Source organism: Ictidomys tridecemlineatus, chromosome 5, assembly GCF_052094955.1.
Source record: "Ictidomys tridecemlineatus isolate mIctTri1 chromosome 5, mIctTri1.hap1, whole genome shotgun sequence".
Taxonomy (NCBI): domain Eukaryota; kingdom Metazoa; phylum Chordata; class Mammalia; order Rodentia; family Sciuridae; genus Ictidomys; species Ictidomys tridecemlineatus.
In genome coordinates, this window is record NC_135481.1 from 180315190 (window position 1) to 180330450 (window position 15261).

General features: G+C 58.0%; 2 long non-coding RNA genes across 2 annotated transcripts; both read right to left on the bottom strand.

Annotated features, from left to right (window-relative positions):
* Positions 1–306: 306 nt before the first annotated feature.
* On the bottom strand, positions 307–6668 carry LOC120886840 (uncharacterized). The gene is made up of 2 exons (XR_013439677.1): positions 1945–6668; positions 307–1156 (listed from the first exon to the last, which is right to left on the bottom strand). It is a non-coding gene; the product is annotated as an uncharacterized LOC120886840 (long non-coding RNA).
* A 6632-nt stretch (positions 6669–13300) lies between these two features.
* Positions 13301–13951, bottom strand: LOC144377612 (uncharacterized). Its single transcript, XR_013438603.1, has 2 exons — positions 13859–13951; positions 13301–13753 (listed from the first exon to the last, which is right to left on the bottom strand). It is a non-coding gene; the product is annotated as an uncharacterized LOC144377612 (long non-coding RNA).
* Positions 13952–15261: the final 1310 nt, after the last annotated feature.

A 15261-nucleotide genomic window follows, 5' to 3' on the forward strand; every position in this document is an offset into this window, starting at 1 on the left:
AGCTGCGTGGCGGAGTGTGTCGGGCGCTCCTCTGCAGCTGGCTGGGCTTTGTTCCCTGCGTGGACAGTTTCGTTCTCTTAGAAATGACACTTATTGTTTTCCTGCAGCTTCCAATGGAGGACATGTTGGCTGCAGAGCAGGCGGAGAAGGCCCAGATGCATGTGCAGAGGAATATAAGATAAAAATCCCTGCAATCCCACCTCCCAGAGGCAGAGAAAGGGGCCGTGGGGACGGGGACATTGGGGACTGGGCACCATCTCTTTTTGTTTTTTTGTTTTTTGTTTTAAAGAGACAGAGAGGCAGAGAGAGAGGGAGAGAGAAACTTTAATATTTATTTTTCAGTTATTGGCGGACACAACATCTTTGTTGGTATGTGGTGCAGAGGATCGAACCCGGGCCGCACGCATGCCAGGCGAGTGTGCTACCGCTTGAGCCACATGCCCAGCCCCACCATCTCTTTTTGTATCTGTGCATCTCTCCTTTCTCCATGGGCGCCTTTGTGGATTCCGCTCTCTTCTCGCTTATTCATTCCTCAACAGCACTTGGGGACCCTGCTCGGGCTGCCCCGTGCATCTTGTCAGCCTGTCTGACGGGCTTTGTCCGAAAGCTCTGTCCATCTGACACCCCTCCCCCGGGGCTGTGTGTACTGGGGGCTGAACAGAGATCCTGAGCAGAAAGAAATAACTGGAGGGGAAGAAAGACCCCTCCTCCCTCCCCTCTCTCTCCCGCCCCTCCCTCTGGACGAGGGACATGGGCCTAAGTCCCCCAGTCCCTTGTGCTGTCCCACCTTAGTTCTCAGTTCTTAGGGACAGACAAGAGGACAAGGGCATTGGGGCTGGGTGGAGGGCACGGCCCCCCGGGGGACACAGGACGGGGCTCTGCAGTGCTTCCCTGTGGGCTGGGAGCTGGGGGTGGACAGGGGACCAGGTCCTGGGTGGAGGGGCTTCACACTTGCCTCATCCCGGGCTGCTGGAAGGTTCCAGGTTCGAGGCTCGTGGGGAGCAGGAGTGGGGCAGTCTGGACCCCGCCCGCCCCTTTGGGAAGCTGGGCTTGGTCCCTGCATGTCTGACTGTCCCTGCGCCTCGGCCTGTCACCCCGACACAGTAGACAAGCCCCTGGCTCAAATCTTGCCACAGTCCTCCGGAGCCGTCTTCACCTGCAAAGTGCACAATCAGCGCTTTGACACTAACCTCCTCCTCGGCTCGCAGGAAGACGCTCCAACAGGCGTGCACAGGGGCTGGCCCTGCTGCTGGGTGGCCCTGTGTGTCTCCCCCGCCCCCAGTCTCAGTGGCTTCGCTCTAGGCCCATCTCCCCCCACCCCAGTGGGCTCTCCACCCTCACGGACCCCTGGCCCTGGCCCCTGAGGGCTGAGGCACCTGGGGCCCTGCCTGACCTCTTCTTCTGCCCCCAGTGAGCAGCACTGCTTCCTGCCTCTTCTGTCCCCAGAACACCTCCCTGAAGTCCCTGTCCTCTCTTTCCCCTTATCCTGGCCTGGACTCTGCTGGCCCCCTCCCAACCCTGGCGTAGTCTTGCAGGTTCCCAGACCTCAGTGGGAGCCATGGGGTGGTGGGTGGTGGTGTGGGAGGGACAGTGATCAGAGGGAATGGGTGACTGTGAGGGTCTCACGCTGTCATGACGTCACAGCCTACAGTGACCCAGAACCAGCTCTGCCCTTTCTCAGCCCCCAGCCCAGCTGTGGTGGCACAGGTGGGGCGTTGCCGGGGGCCTCAGCTCCCTGCTGTCTGGATGGCGCCCCTCTCACTGGCCGCGGTGAGATTGGAGCAGGCACGTGCAGGACTCAGAGGGGGGCCTGGACGCGGCTCTGGCTGGGCGGTGGCTCTTTTCACTGTCTGACCTCACAGATGAGGCTCAAGTGTTTGTGGCCACGTCCCCAGCACCTCCCCAGCCCCCGAATGGGCCACTCAAAGCGACTTGTGCACAGACCTGGCTGGGCAGGCCGAGGGAGGGACGGGTGGAGGCCGCATGGACACAGGAGCCCCCGCACACCAGGCGAGAGCAGGACTGACCATGGGTCGGAGGGACAGTGAATCCGACTCCAGAGACCTGCAGTGAGAAGAGCAGCCACAGGTTCCAGGGGTGGGAGAGAAAGGCCCTTGCTGGGCAGACCCGGTGACACAGACTGGGGCTCACAGGGGACCGCGAGGGGCTGCACCGGGAGCAGGCCAGCTGCGGCGCCTGGCAAATGGCCTCAGGTGCTGGGAGGAGAGGGAGGCAGAGATGGAGACCCCCAGAGGCAGGCGTCCTGGAAAGAGGCGGAGACGGGGCGAGGATGGGGTGGAGCTAGGGGGTGAGACAGGGTGCTCAGAGAGGCTCGGGACACAGGGACACAGAAGGAGACAGTCAGGGCGTGGTGTAGGTGACATAGTGGGGGAGAGGCCAGAGGAGGGGTGTGCCCTGTGCTCTGAGAGGGGAGGGTGGTCTCGGGAAGAGCCTGAGCCAACGTCAGGGCCAGATGCAGCGGCCGGGAGGGACTCGGGGCTGGATCTCAGGGGCATGGGAGCTGGCCAGGGCCGGGAAAGGGAGTGGTCCTGCCACAGCGGTAGAGAGCCACGGCAAGTGAAGAAGGTGGCACAGAGGGGCTGGGTGCAGCTGGGGAGGAGGGAAGGAGGCGGCTCACCCAGACGTGGCCTCCAGAGGGAAGCCGTGGAGGGCCAGAGGGGCAGGGCCAGAGGGGCAGGGCCGGGGCTGGGCAGGCACGGGCTCTTTCTGGGCCTCACATCCAGCCCAGGTTTGGGCAGAGGCAGGCACTCGGGGACCCTGGAGAGTGGCTGCAGGGATAAATAAATCATCTGTTCCACCTGGACACTCCTCGGCGTCCTTCAAGGCCCAGTCCACATGGCCCCTCCTGGCCTTAGCCTCTCGGATCCCATCAGTAAGCGGCTCCCTCTCTGGGCTCCTCCACCGTGGGGCCTGTAAAGCGGATCTCAGAGGCCCTGGCCTTTCTAAAGGCAGCAGGTGCTGAGGGCAGAGCAAGACAACACAGCCGTGAGGATGACTAATTCTTACACAGGGCCTACTACATGCCAGAAACGTCCTAAGTGCCTTATGCGTGTCTGCGATGGTCATGAGGACTATTACGGTCTCTGTTTTATATGCAGGGAAACCGCAGCTCAGAGAGGTTAAATGACTTGTCCCAGGTCACACAGCAAGTAAGTAGGGGAGGTGGGAAGTGAACCCAGACCATCTGCCTCCAGGAAACTATGGGGCTTATGACACGTGGTAGATTGTTCAGCCCTTTCTCCAGGGCAGTGTAAAGGGCCGGCGAGTCTCTTTCTTTTCTGCATTTCCTGGGCCCCATCCTGTGCCTCCTCACTGGGCAGCTGCTCCCTAAGTGCTGAGTCCCCAGGGGTGAAGACCTCAGGCTCCTCTCCGTTGCCTCCAGCCCAGCCCCGGGCTCTGTACCACCCGGTTCTGCTGTCCTCACTGGCGCTGGGTGTCACCTCCCACTGGGGCTGCAGCCAGAGCCCCGAGTCACATCCTCCTCCTGCTCCTGTCCCCCCCCAATCCTGTGGACTCTCCCGCTGTGGGGGGGGGGCCACCCCAGCTCCTCCCCCACCCTCACCCTCCACTCTTGCTCAGACACCTGTAACCTTCCAAAGTCTGTAAGCCGTAAACGAAGCTGGTGACAACATGCTCCATGTGGGGAGTCTCAGGATTAATCCACTCTTGAAAAGCTGTTCCGCTGGGCCAGGCTCACAGCCCTAGCTGTTATTAGAGATTAAGTGGGAAGCGTGTTAGGGACTTGCTGAATGGATGAATGGTGGCCGTGGGGGGCCTTCCCTCTGCTTCCCTCCCACCCACTCCTGTCTGCAGGAGGAGCCTTCTGGGTTCTGAAGGATGCCTACACTGGGAGAAAGTCTTGGATCTTTGCAGCGAGTGCGCAGATCTCTCCCGTCTTGGAGGAAGTTTCCTCCTGACTCCGTTTCTCTTCCCGCTACGCAGAAAAGCCTGGAGACTTGCCCTTGCCCTTGCAGCGCCATTTCCCCCTCCACCTGCGTCCTCTACGCAGACCCCCTACTCGTCAAGACTCGGTGGCCTCCATAGTGCACACTGAAAGCAGTTTGTGTTTTTCCTTTTTTTGCAGTACTGGGGTTCAACCCAGGGGAGCCCTCCCACGCAGCTACATCCCCCAGTCCTCCTTTTATTTTTTTATTTTGAGACCGGGTCTCACTAAGTTGCCAGGCTGGCCTTGAACTTGGGATCCTCCTGCCTCAGTCTCCGAGTAGCTAGGACCATGGGAGTACACCACTGTACCAGCTAATGGATGCTTCACTCTGTGGTCCTCGTCTTATGTGGACATTCTGAAGCGTTTCAGTGTTCTCGGTTCCCAGGGTGGCCCTCTTCATGTCCTCCCATGTCTTTCCATCATGGCCGAAAAGGAAAGCTGAAGAGTCTCTTCCAGGTGTTGTTGAGAGAGTCGGAGGCTCCGTCTGCCTGTCCTTTCTGTCTATCTCTGTCTTTTCTTTCTTGGGACTCTTGATTGACCAGTCCTGTACTTGAAACCCAGCAAGTTTTGCGTGGATGGCTTCCAGCGAGGCCTGACCCCCAGACTTTATGTCCAACTGTCCTCTGGACATTTGCACGTGGACGGGTAGGAGTGTGTACATCAGCCTTTCACCACTGTGACCGGAAGATCAGACAAGAACTATCTTATAGGAGGAACATTTTCTTTGGGACTCATGGTTTCAGAGGTCTCGGTCCCTAGACATCTGACTCCATCGCTCTGGGCCCAGGACATCATGGCGGGAGGCTTGGCGGACGTAACCAGCTCAGAACATGCCAATCAGGAAGAAGAAGAAGAGAGAAAGAGACAGGGAGCTCTGCTCACCAGGGACAAAATGTAAACCCCAAAGGCACATCTCCCGTGACCTCCTTCCTCCGGTCATGCCCTACCTGCCCACAGTCACTGCCCAGTTCCTCCATATCAGCTGATTAATCCATTTATCAGGTTGAGGCTCTCATTCTTGCATTGTCTAATACATAAGCCTATGGGGGACATAGCAAGGGGCCCTTCAAATTTAACATGCTCCAGATGAGCCCCTGACTTCCATCCTCCAAGCCTGACCATGTCCCCTGCCCCCAGCTTCCCTCACGCAGTGCCTGGCACACCTGCCACCCAGCAGAAGGCAGGGCCCGTCCCTCCATCCAGGACCCTGTCTTAGGCCTCCTGGTGCCTCCTTCCAGCCCTCTCTGCCCACAGGCTCAGTGACTGCTACACAATGAAGATTCTTGAGTTTTTCTCTCCTGCCTCATCTTCGTGCTGGGCCTCTGAGCTTTGTGATCCAGGGAAGGCTTCCACGGGATGTCCCTCAGGCACCTGCTGGGCCCGCATCCCTCCCTCCCTGTGCCTTGCCTCCGCGCCACGGGGTGTTCCACTGAGTTTTGGGAATTCAGCGAGTGTCCATGGCTTTCCTGGGACTAGCTCAGCCTCCTTCCTGGCCTCCCTGCTTCTAACCCTGTTCCTAACTCATCCACCCTCTAGGACCAGAAGGGTCTTTATTTTTTTTTTTATTTTTTTATTTTTATTTTTATTTTTTTTTTTAAAGAGAGAGTGAGAGAGAGAGGGGGACAGAGAGAGAGAGAGAGAGAGAGAGAGAGAGAGAGAATTTTAACATTTATTTATTTTTTCTTAGTTCTTGGCGGACACAACATCTTTGTTGGTATGTGGTGCTGCTGAGGATCGAACCCGGGCCGCACGCATGCTAGGCGAGCGCGCTACCGCTTGAGCCACATCCCCAGCCCCCAGAAGGGTCTTTAAATCACATCGTCCCACCTCCTGATCAGAGAACCCCAGTTCTGTGCCCCGGGAATCTGACGTGCTCTGACCCGATCGCGTCTCCTGCTTCATCTCCTGAGCTCTCTCCCTCTCCCTCCCCAGGGTCCAGCCCCCTGGCCTTCATGCTGTCCCCCAAACCCGCCAGGTTCCTTCCAGTCTTGGGGGTCTAGCCCTTGTCGTTCCTTCAGACTGCAAGACTCTCCTCTCAGAAATTCCCAGGGCTCCCTCCGGCCTCCTGTCTTTCAGCTCAGGCGCTGGTCATCCCCTCCCAAGTGGGCCTTCCCCTCCCCGGGCTCTGTCCCACCACCTCTCAGTTCTTCTCCAGCTCAGAATTGGCTTCAGTAGCTGACGGACCCTGTTTTCTGTCTTCTGCGCTGGGAGGCCAGTTCCAGAAGAGCGGGGGCTGACTCTGTCTGCTCCCTGCTGTCACTTGGTCATTCACACAGTAGGTGCTCAGTAAATTCTTGTGGATCCCACGCATGAATCTGATTGGTGATCAAGCACTTGCCTCCTCCCTCCGCCTGCCTCCCTGCCTTGCCCAATGGGGCTCCCTCTTCATTCTCCCTCTGAGCCCTCACAGGCAGAGTGAGTCATCCTGTATGTGTGTGTGCGTGTGTGGGCGCACGCCCACGCCTGGGTATGCGTGTCCATGTCTGTCTGACTCGCTGTAGGTCATATTTCTGTTTCTGTCTCACTCACTGGGTTTGGATTTAACTTTAGGTTTTGCTTCATTCACTCACTTATGTGTTAATTTGTTACTTTATCCAGTTATTCCATCTTTAAATATCTTGGGGAAGATGCTAGACAGTGTAGATTTGTGATGTATGATGTGCTACATCTTGAAACTCTCCTAAATGGGGGGTCTTATCTGATTTTGTTCTCATTTCTGAATTACTCCATCCACCCACCCACCCACCCACCCACCCAGTTGTTTCTCTACCCATCTCCCCACCAATCTATCTATTCACCAGTCCACCCACCCATCCATCCACCCATCCATTCAACCATGCATTCACCCATCCATCCATCCATCCATCCATCCATCCATCTACCCATCCATCCATCTATCCATCCATCCATCCATCCATCCATCCATCCATCCATCCATCCATCCATCCATCCATCTGTCCACCCATCCATTCACCCATCCATTCACCCACCCATCCATCTATCCACTCATCCATTTACCCATCCATCTACCCACCCACCCACCCACCCATCCATCCATCCATCCATCTATCTATCCATCCACCCATCCACACACCCATTCACCCATCAATCCATCTATCTACTCATCTATCCACCCACCCACCTATCCAACCATCCATCAACCCATCCATCCATCCATCCATCCACCCATCTATTCTCCCACCCACTATCCAACCACCCACCCACCCATCCACCCATCCACCTACCCACTCATCCATCCATCCATTCATCCATCCAACCATCCACCCATCCACTATCACCCATCCATCCATCAACAAGCACAGGTTCTGTGCCAGTCTGGGAGGAGGTGCGTGTGTGTGTGTGTGTGTGTGTGTGTGTGTGTGCAGTGTCTTTGTGTCTGGCTCCTGCTGTTTGTCTGAAGGTCCCATTCCCTCCCCTCACTGCCTGTGCCTTTATCTCACATTCTTTTCCTTTCTTCAGGGGACCCTTGTTGGATTTTTGCTCTGTGTTTACGAGCTGTTTGTGTCGTGTGCGTGCGTGAGCAAGCATGCGTGTTCATCTGTCCGTCTTTCACGCCTTTCCCTCTGGGGCCCAGGCTGGGGTGGCTCCCAGGCTCTGGGTCACTGTCATTCACACTTTGTCCACCTATTTGTTGATTAATCGACACGACGCTGATTAAACACCTGCTTCCTGTCAGGACCTGGGCTGGCCCAGCTTGTCTGCGTGTGCGCGGGTGACCGCGCGCTGTCCCCGGCCCCTGCCCTGGTCTTCTCCTCTTCCTTCACCTGCCTTCACACCTTGGGACCTGCTATGTGGCCCGGGCCCCTGCTCCTTCCCTGCACCTGCTCACGCTGCCCCGGGTGCTGCAGCCCTACAGACTGCCTTCTGCTCACGAGTTGGAAACTCGGAGCCGATCCCCAGCTGGCTTTGGTACCACAAACCCAGCATATGACAAACTCGCCACATCACTTCCGCACCCCTAATGTGTTTCTCTCCTTGTTCTCATTAGTGCTGAGTGTCATTGCCTGCCTGGGTCCGCAGCCAGCAGCCCCAGTCATCTCTGAGTCCTCGCTCGCTCGCCGCCCACAGCCCATCTGTTCTCCTTCCTGGAGAATCTTCCTCCAAAAGCTGCTCAGCGCCCCCCCTCCCCACTCCACCATCCTCTCAGCCCCTGACTCTGCCCAAGCCTAGATAAGTGAAATCTGACCCACTGCATCCACCTGTCCACCCGTCCATCCATCTGTCCATTCATCAGCTACCCAACAAATTTTTACTGAGCACCTACTGGGTCTCTTCTGAGGACACAGGCTCCAAAGCCCCAGGCCGTGTCTTTTAGGAGCTCAGAGTCCAGGAGAAAGACCTCGAAGGCTACACTGCAAGATGAGTCGTCACACGTGTGTGTCTGGGGACTGACAGCAGTCTTATTTGCCAGGTCACTTTTCCACGCCTCCTCCTTCCATCCCTCTCCTGCACCAGGCTGGGCTTCCAAGACCCTCGCTCCACGAAGACAAGCTTGTGTGCTCCCCACCCCTCCTGCCACCCCACTGGGATGCCCGACAGCGTCACGGACTCACCAAGGCAGGATCAAAGTCCCCAGCCTCCCCCCTCATCCCTGGTTCCTATCCCCAAACCTCGTGGCTCTTGCCTTCCACCCCCAATTCAACCTCCACCTCTTGCTGACCCCCCTCCAGCATCCTTCTTTGGTGCTCCCCGTCCTCATGGCCGATGTCATCACCAGGACAGGAGCAGGCTCTCCTCCTCGGCTGGCTCCTCTCAGCTGGGGAACGTGCTCACTTCTCTCACCTGGGCGTCACCCCGTCCCCTCCTCCCACCCTCAAGGAGCCTGGGAGGCACCTCGGCTTTGGCGTTGCTGGGCCTGCCGCCTCGCGTCCACCCTGGTGCTCAGACAAGCCCTCCGTCCGTCCATCCCCTGCTTGCCGGATCTGTGGACCCTTCCCTTTGTGAATCCATCTCCCAGTGCATGTCTCCTGCTGCCCACAAGGGCTTCTTTTTCCCCCTCTCAAACTCTTCTTCCAAGAATCAAGAAGCCCCTGCTGGCTCCTTCTGTCCCCCCGGATCCCCACCTTACCCCAGGTGCTCCCCTCCAGGTACAGCCAGGCAGGCCTGGGTTCTGGGGTCTTTCTTGCCCCCCAGGCTGCCGGCCCTTGATGACACAGTCTTCCGTGGAAGTCAGCACAGAGTAGGGCCAGGGAATGTGTGTAACTAATGTAGGACAGACAGACAGATGGAAGGTGTGTCTGTCTGTGAGTTTCCTCTTCCTCCTTGTTCTTTATCTCTCCCTTTCCCCCTTTTCTGCCATCCCTCTTTCGATTCTCTTCACAAAAATTACATTTCAGTCTCACCAGTGATATACAAATACATTATCTCCTTAAAAAGTAAAACACAAGATTAAAGCCTCTTCCACCAATCCTGGACCCCAGTCCTTCCTTTCCCAAGAGGAAACTAGATTGATTGTATTGTGTGGGTGTGTGTGGGGGGATTGATTCATACCCAATGGCCTACATGCATAAGACCCAGCACCACCAATTAAAAAAAAATCATACCCCCCCCCATAAAACAGTTCCAGTCATACCTAGTAGTGAGAGACAGCTTTCTTCCTAAGACTAACAATGAGGAGAGGACTTCCCATTCCTACTCAACATCATGTTGACTATCCTAGCCAATGCAATAAGGCAAGAAAAAGAATTAAAAGAGCATACAGACTGGAAAAGAAAAAAATAAAACTGTCTCTATTAGCAAGTGACATTATTGTCTACATAGAAACTTTTAACGGCTCCACAAAAAAGATCCTAGAACCATTAAGTGAGTTTAATGAGTCACAAGATAAAAGAGTACTAGGAAATAACCAGTGAACAACTGGAAGTGGAAGTGTATCTATTCCTCTGGAAAACACAGAATAGGGTCAGAGAGTCTTGTCAGAATTTTTTTCTTCTTTTTAAAAGAAATGGCCTCATGATGTATGAATGATGTCCCAGTGGGATTTTGCCCTCACCATTTCTCATGGGGCTCTATCTCCCTAGAACAAATAGTTGCACTAATCCATTTCCTGTGCTGCTGCCAGAGCTGGGCTGCACGGGGTGGTTCAGCCTTCTCCCCAGAGATGGACATTTGGCTCTTTCTGCTTTTTTGCCACCACAGATGATGCTGTGATGAGCCCCGCCTGTCTCCTACGGGCTCTCCTTTGCAGGTTTGCCCCAGACCTCGTCCTCGCCGGTGCCTTCATCTGTCCCTGGGGTCTCTGAGAGCTTGGTCTCTCTCCTTTCCTGCCTCATCCTCTCTGTTTCTTTCCCAGTTCTCTTTGGACTTGGCTCTAGCTCTTGATGTGTGTGCATGTGCGTGTGTTTGCGTGTGCGTGTGTATTGCCTGTTCCCCATTCTGTGTGTGTCACCCTGAGGGCCCCATCAGGAAGTTGACCAGATTAGGATACTTTCGGAAGGCTGCCTTTCTCTGGGGGCTTTTCTCAGGTTTTATTCTCCTCCCTGGGGCCATCCGTCCTCTGGCTGTCCGTCCTCCCAGTCCCCAGCTCCCACTCACAGAAACACGTTGAACCTGCTCCAGGAGTGGGGGCTTCGGCTTGGTGTAGGGCCGGACCTGTGTCTCCACCTGCCTGCTGGTGGCTCCCCGAAGGACCCTGCTTCTCCCCTTTTAATGTTCTGACGTTTTAATTTACACAGCCTCAAGCGCTTCCTGTTTCTGTCTTGATCTGTCTTGCTCAGCTCTGCTCTTCCTCACTCTCTTGAGAAGCATTTTTCAATTTCTTTCTGAGCTGGTGCGTCATTCTTGCTGTGTGTGTGTGTGTGTGTGTGTGTGCGTGTGTGTGCGTGTGTGCCCCTCAGCTCCTTCTCTGTTTCTCAATATTAAATTTTCTGCTTTCCCCAGGCCTCACTGTTTGTGAGCGTGAACGTGAGCACACATGTTGGTCCCAACTGGGCCACGCTCTCTTCATCCTCCTGTGCTCGTCCCAGAGCTCCACGCTCTCAGCCAGCTCCTGGCTGTCCGTCCAGCCCTCCCTCCTCCCCTGGCTCCTGCTTCGTGGCCTTGCCCCTTGGGCCTGGTGTCTCTGCTGGATCTTTCCTCTCCTTCCTTCCACGGCTTCCTGGATGAGCCTGCAGGCTCCTCCCTGCAGACACCCTGGTGTCACCTGCTGCACAGACCCTACTCCCTCCCTCCCCACCCTGCTGCCAACTCTTGGCTCCCCGAGGCTGGGTGCCCGCACTCAAACCTGGCGCATCCCCGCCCATCCCCGGCCGCGTTTCTCGCCCAGTTCTCATTAGCGTCACCGCCACCTGGGCCTTCCCAGCCAGGAGCCCGAGTCATCTCTGACTCCACTCACTCCTGCCACCCACCACCCATCTGTCCCCCCTTCCTGTCGCGTCTCTCCGAGGGGCTGCTCAGCAGCGCCCTTCACACTCCACCCCTCCAGCCCCGCCAGAGCCCACCGCCAGCTGTGGCCTGTGGCCCAGCCTCCATCCACCAGCCAAGAGGCCTGCACCCCGCAGCCCTGGGCCCTGCTGAGGACACAGGCCCAGGCCCCGGGGATCTCGCAGGAGCTTAGGGTCCCGGGGAGCCCGCCCAGGGTCCTCAGCACCTCATGGCGCTGTGCGTCTCTGTGTGCCTGTGGGGTGCCTGTGCCTGGACACTCCAGGCCTCCTCCCTCCTCCTGCTTCCTCCTCCTGCCTCTGTCCCTCCCTGAACCACCCAGGACTTCCAGGTCCCCTCCACAGGAACCCCAGTGTCCCTGCACCGAGTGCTCAAGCCCCGACCCCACAGTCCACTACCCTCCCGCTCCGCTGGGCCGTGTCTCCAGCCTCATGGCACCACCAGGCCAGTGCCACCTCTCCCCCCTCCCGCCCTCCTGTCCCCACCTCCCCCCTCACTCGGGTCTCCTCCCCCTCCCCTCTGGCCTTGCTGTCCTCCCGGCAGGTGGACAGCTCAGTCCCATCCTGTCCTCTTTCCTTTGTCCACAGACAAGCTGGGAGGGGACACAGGCACTGGCCAATTCTTTTTTTTCCCTCCTGCACTGAGCCCCCTGCCCCAAGGCCCTGGAGGCTCCCACAGGGCTGTCCCCACCTGCCTTTTGACAAGGCCTCGGCCTCCTTCACTCCTTGCTCCCACGGGACTGGTGCTGGGGCCAGTGCTGGCTTCTGGGCTCGGCCCCTCCCTCAGCCCGGGCACGGGGTGGGGTGGGGGTGGGGCAGCCTCTGGTTTCTTCCGGGGCCTGTCCTGCTGCCTCTTTCCTGCTGCCTTTCGGAGGCTGATCCCTGCCCACCTGACCTGCTTGGCCTTGGCCTGGCCCGGCCCTCTGCTGAGCCAGAGCCCACAGGGGGCTCACTGTGGAGTGACCCCTGCGGCCCTCCCCCTCCAGGCAGGAAGCCTGCTGTGTCCTCCCTGCTGACCCTTCCTGGGGCCGCGGGCTCAGTGAGCACCCCCGGGAGCACGGGCGGGCGTGAAGTGTGTGAGTGTGTGTGTGTGTGTGTGTGTGTGTGTGTGTGTGGATCCTTTCTCCCTCCAGGCCAGAGCTCCCTGGGTTCCGCTTCTCAGGGTCTCAGCACAGAGGGGACGCGGGACAAAGGGTGGACGGAGAGAGCAGTGGGTCTCTGCTCCTCCTCTTTTTAAAGAAACACTGTTTGAGTTTTGCCAGGACTTTGTTTTCCCTTGTGGTGCGAGGACTGGACCCAGGGCCTCGGCTCTGCCACACAGGATGGCCGGCCCTCCCGGGACCTCTTGCATTTGTAAAAAGACACGTATGTGGCTGAAGTCCCTTTTGACCCCAGCTTCCAGCCAACAGGAAACAGATGTCCCCCTCCAGTTAGGGACATTCGAAGAGGGTCTGTCAACAAAGGCACTGAGGTGCGGGGCAGCCGGCAGGGTAGAGCCCAGCAGGCGGGACTGGCTGGTTCCATCCATGGGGGCTGAGGGCCGCGGGGAGAAGCCTCCAGAATCCCACAAGGGCCCAGCTGTCTGAGCTCCAGGGAGCCAATTCCTCCCTCCTCAGGCCTCCTGCAGCCCAGGGTGGAGGCCAGGACTCAGTCCAGGGGGGAGGGCAGGCAGCAGGGGTGTGTGGGGTGCAGAGCTGGACGGGCCAGGGAGGCCTCAGCACCTCGGATCTTCTCCAGGCCTTTCCCCTCTGCTGGGCCACCCACTCCTCCGTCCACCTCCAGCCCCCCTCGGCGTCTCCTCCGACCCAGGGCCTGGGAGGACGGGCGTCTGCATCGATCTGGTCCCTGGGCTGCCCACCCTTTCCCTGTTGAGGCTTTTCTTTGACGTACCCTCCCCCATCTTGCTGCCCATTTCTCACCGTGCTCCTCCAGCTCCCAGAAAGGCTTTATTGAATCTCACTGTTTGTGTGTCATTCTGGCTCTGTGTGTGTGTGCATCCGTCTGTCTGTCTTCCTATGTCACTCACTTCTCCAGACCTTCTCCCTCTGCATCCCTCCAGCATCAACATGCCCCAGGCTCACTTCTCCCATCCTGCTTCTCTTCTCCCCAAACTTCTGGGCCACACCATCCACCCCAGGCCCAGGTCCCAGATGTCCTGTCATCACCAGGCCTCCCCCCAGCGTCACATACTCTTTAAGCCCCTGTTAGTCAGCTTTCCATCGCTATAAGAGGTAAGCTGAGATAATTGATGTATGAAGATAAAAGGTCTGTTTTGACTTTCGGTTTTGGAGGTGTCAGGTCATGATGGATTGGACCCATTGTTTTTAGGCCTGCGGTGTCCTGCCATGGCAGAGTGTGCGACAGAGCATGACCATTTGCTTCATTCCTGGGAGGTAAAAGAGAAAGAGGAGAATGTCGGGTCAAACCCTGGTCCCACCCTCCTTTTTAGGGCACAACGGCCATGACATAAGCGTGTCTCACTGGGCCCTACCTCTACCTCCTGATGGTGCCACCCTGAGAAGCAAGCTGGGGACTTCTGGGCACCGAAGATACATGGCACCCGGAGGGCGTCCTTGACTCAGCCCACACTCGCCTCCCCACCTCCCAGCCAGAGCCCGGGCGCCAGCCCTGGCCCGGCTCCGCCTCTCAGTCTGGCTGGCCCTTCCTCCACCCTGGGCCCCACCCCGCCCCTGCTCCTGGGGCAGCCCTGGCCATACCACGCCCCCTCTCCTGGGCTTGGAGGTGAATTTGAACTTGCTCACTTCCCTCTGTGACCTTTACTCCCGCCTCCCTCCTGTCTGCTCTCTCCAGAGCTTGGGAGGGAACCCCGGCTCTGCTCCCCCACCCTGGACTCTGGACTCTGTGACCACCTGCTCCCCCACCCTGGACTCTGTGACCACCTGCTGCTGACCTTGGCCCACCTCAGCTGATGCAGAATGGCTCTTTCCTCTGCACCCTCCCCTCGTTCAACAGGAGCCCAGCCATGGGGACAGGCCCTGCTGCTGTCCTCGCCCCCAGCACAGGGTGTCCTGGTCCTCCTCCCGCCTGTCACCTGTCCCTCCTTCACTTCCTGGAGGTGGCTCCTGTCCTCCATCTTCAACACCTCAGTGCCCCAGGCTCTCCCCACCTGCCTGCCTTCTCTGGGCGGTTCCACCCCTCCTGGGGCCTGGGGTCCACTCACACCTCGTCTTCCTGCTGAGCTGGGACCCCCACATCTACTGGCCTGAGGGTGACCCCTTGGCAGTTCCTCCCTGGCCTCCTTCTGGGTCCTCCCCTGGACGGCCCTGGTGACCTTGGCCCTGGGCGCTCGGCCTGGCCTTCCCTTTGTGCTTCTTGGGCTGGGGCTGTGTGTCTGGTCTTGGCGGGGAGGCAGGACTGACCGGCGTCTGGTCCTGGCAGGCCAGTTTCTCTGTCCAGAGGGTCTCTCCTCTCCCCTCACCCTCTTGTTCCTTCTCCCCTTGCCACCTCCCCCCTCTGCGGAATCCACATTTAATCACTCAGGTGACACATGGCCATCATCCATCATCTTTGTGTACAGGGAAGTCCTCCGGGTTCCCTCCCTCTGCTCCCGCCTTCCTCGGGCCCCGCAGCTTCTCGTCCCTCCTGTTCTCTCTAGGTGTGGTCGTCACTTTTGTGTCCTGTGTGTGTGGGGGCGTGTGGTCCGTCTCTCACTGTGGGTTTGTCGGGGTCCCAACAGGAGAGCGATGGGCACTCACATCCAGGAACATTTGAGGACAGTCGGTTGACAAGGGGCATGTTGAAGACGTGGAAGGACAGAGCCCCGAGAGATTGTGCAGAGACTCGGAGCTAATCGTAGCGAGGTGGTGGCCACCTCCACTCCCTGAGGGTGAGGGGGTGAGAAAGGACAGTGCCTGCAGGCGAATGGTCACCTCA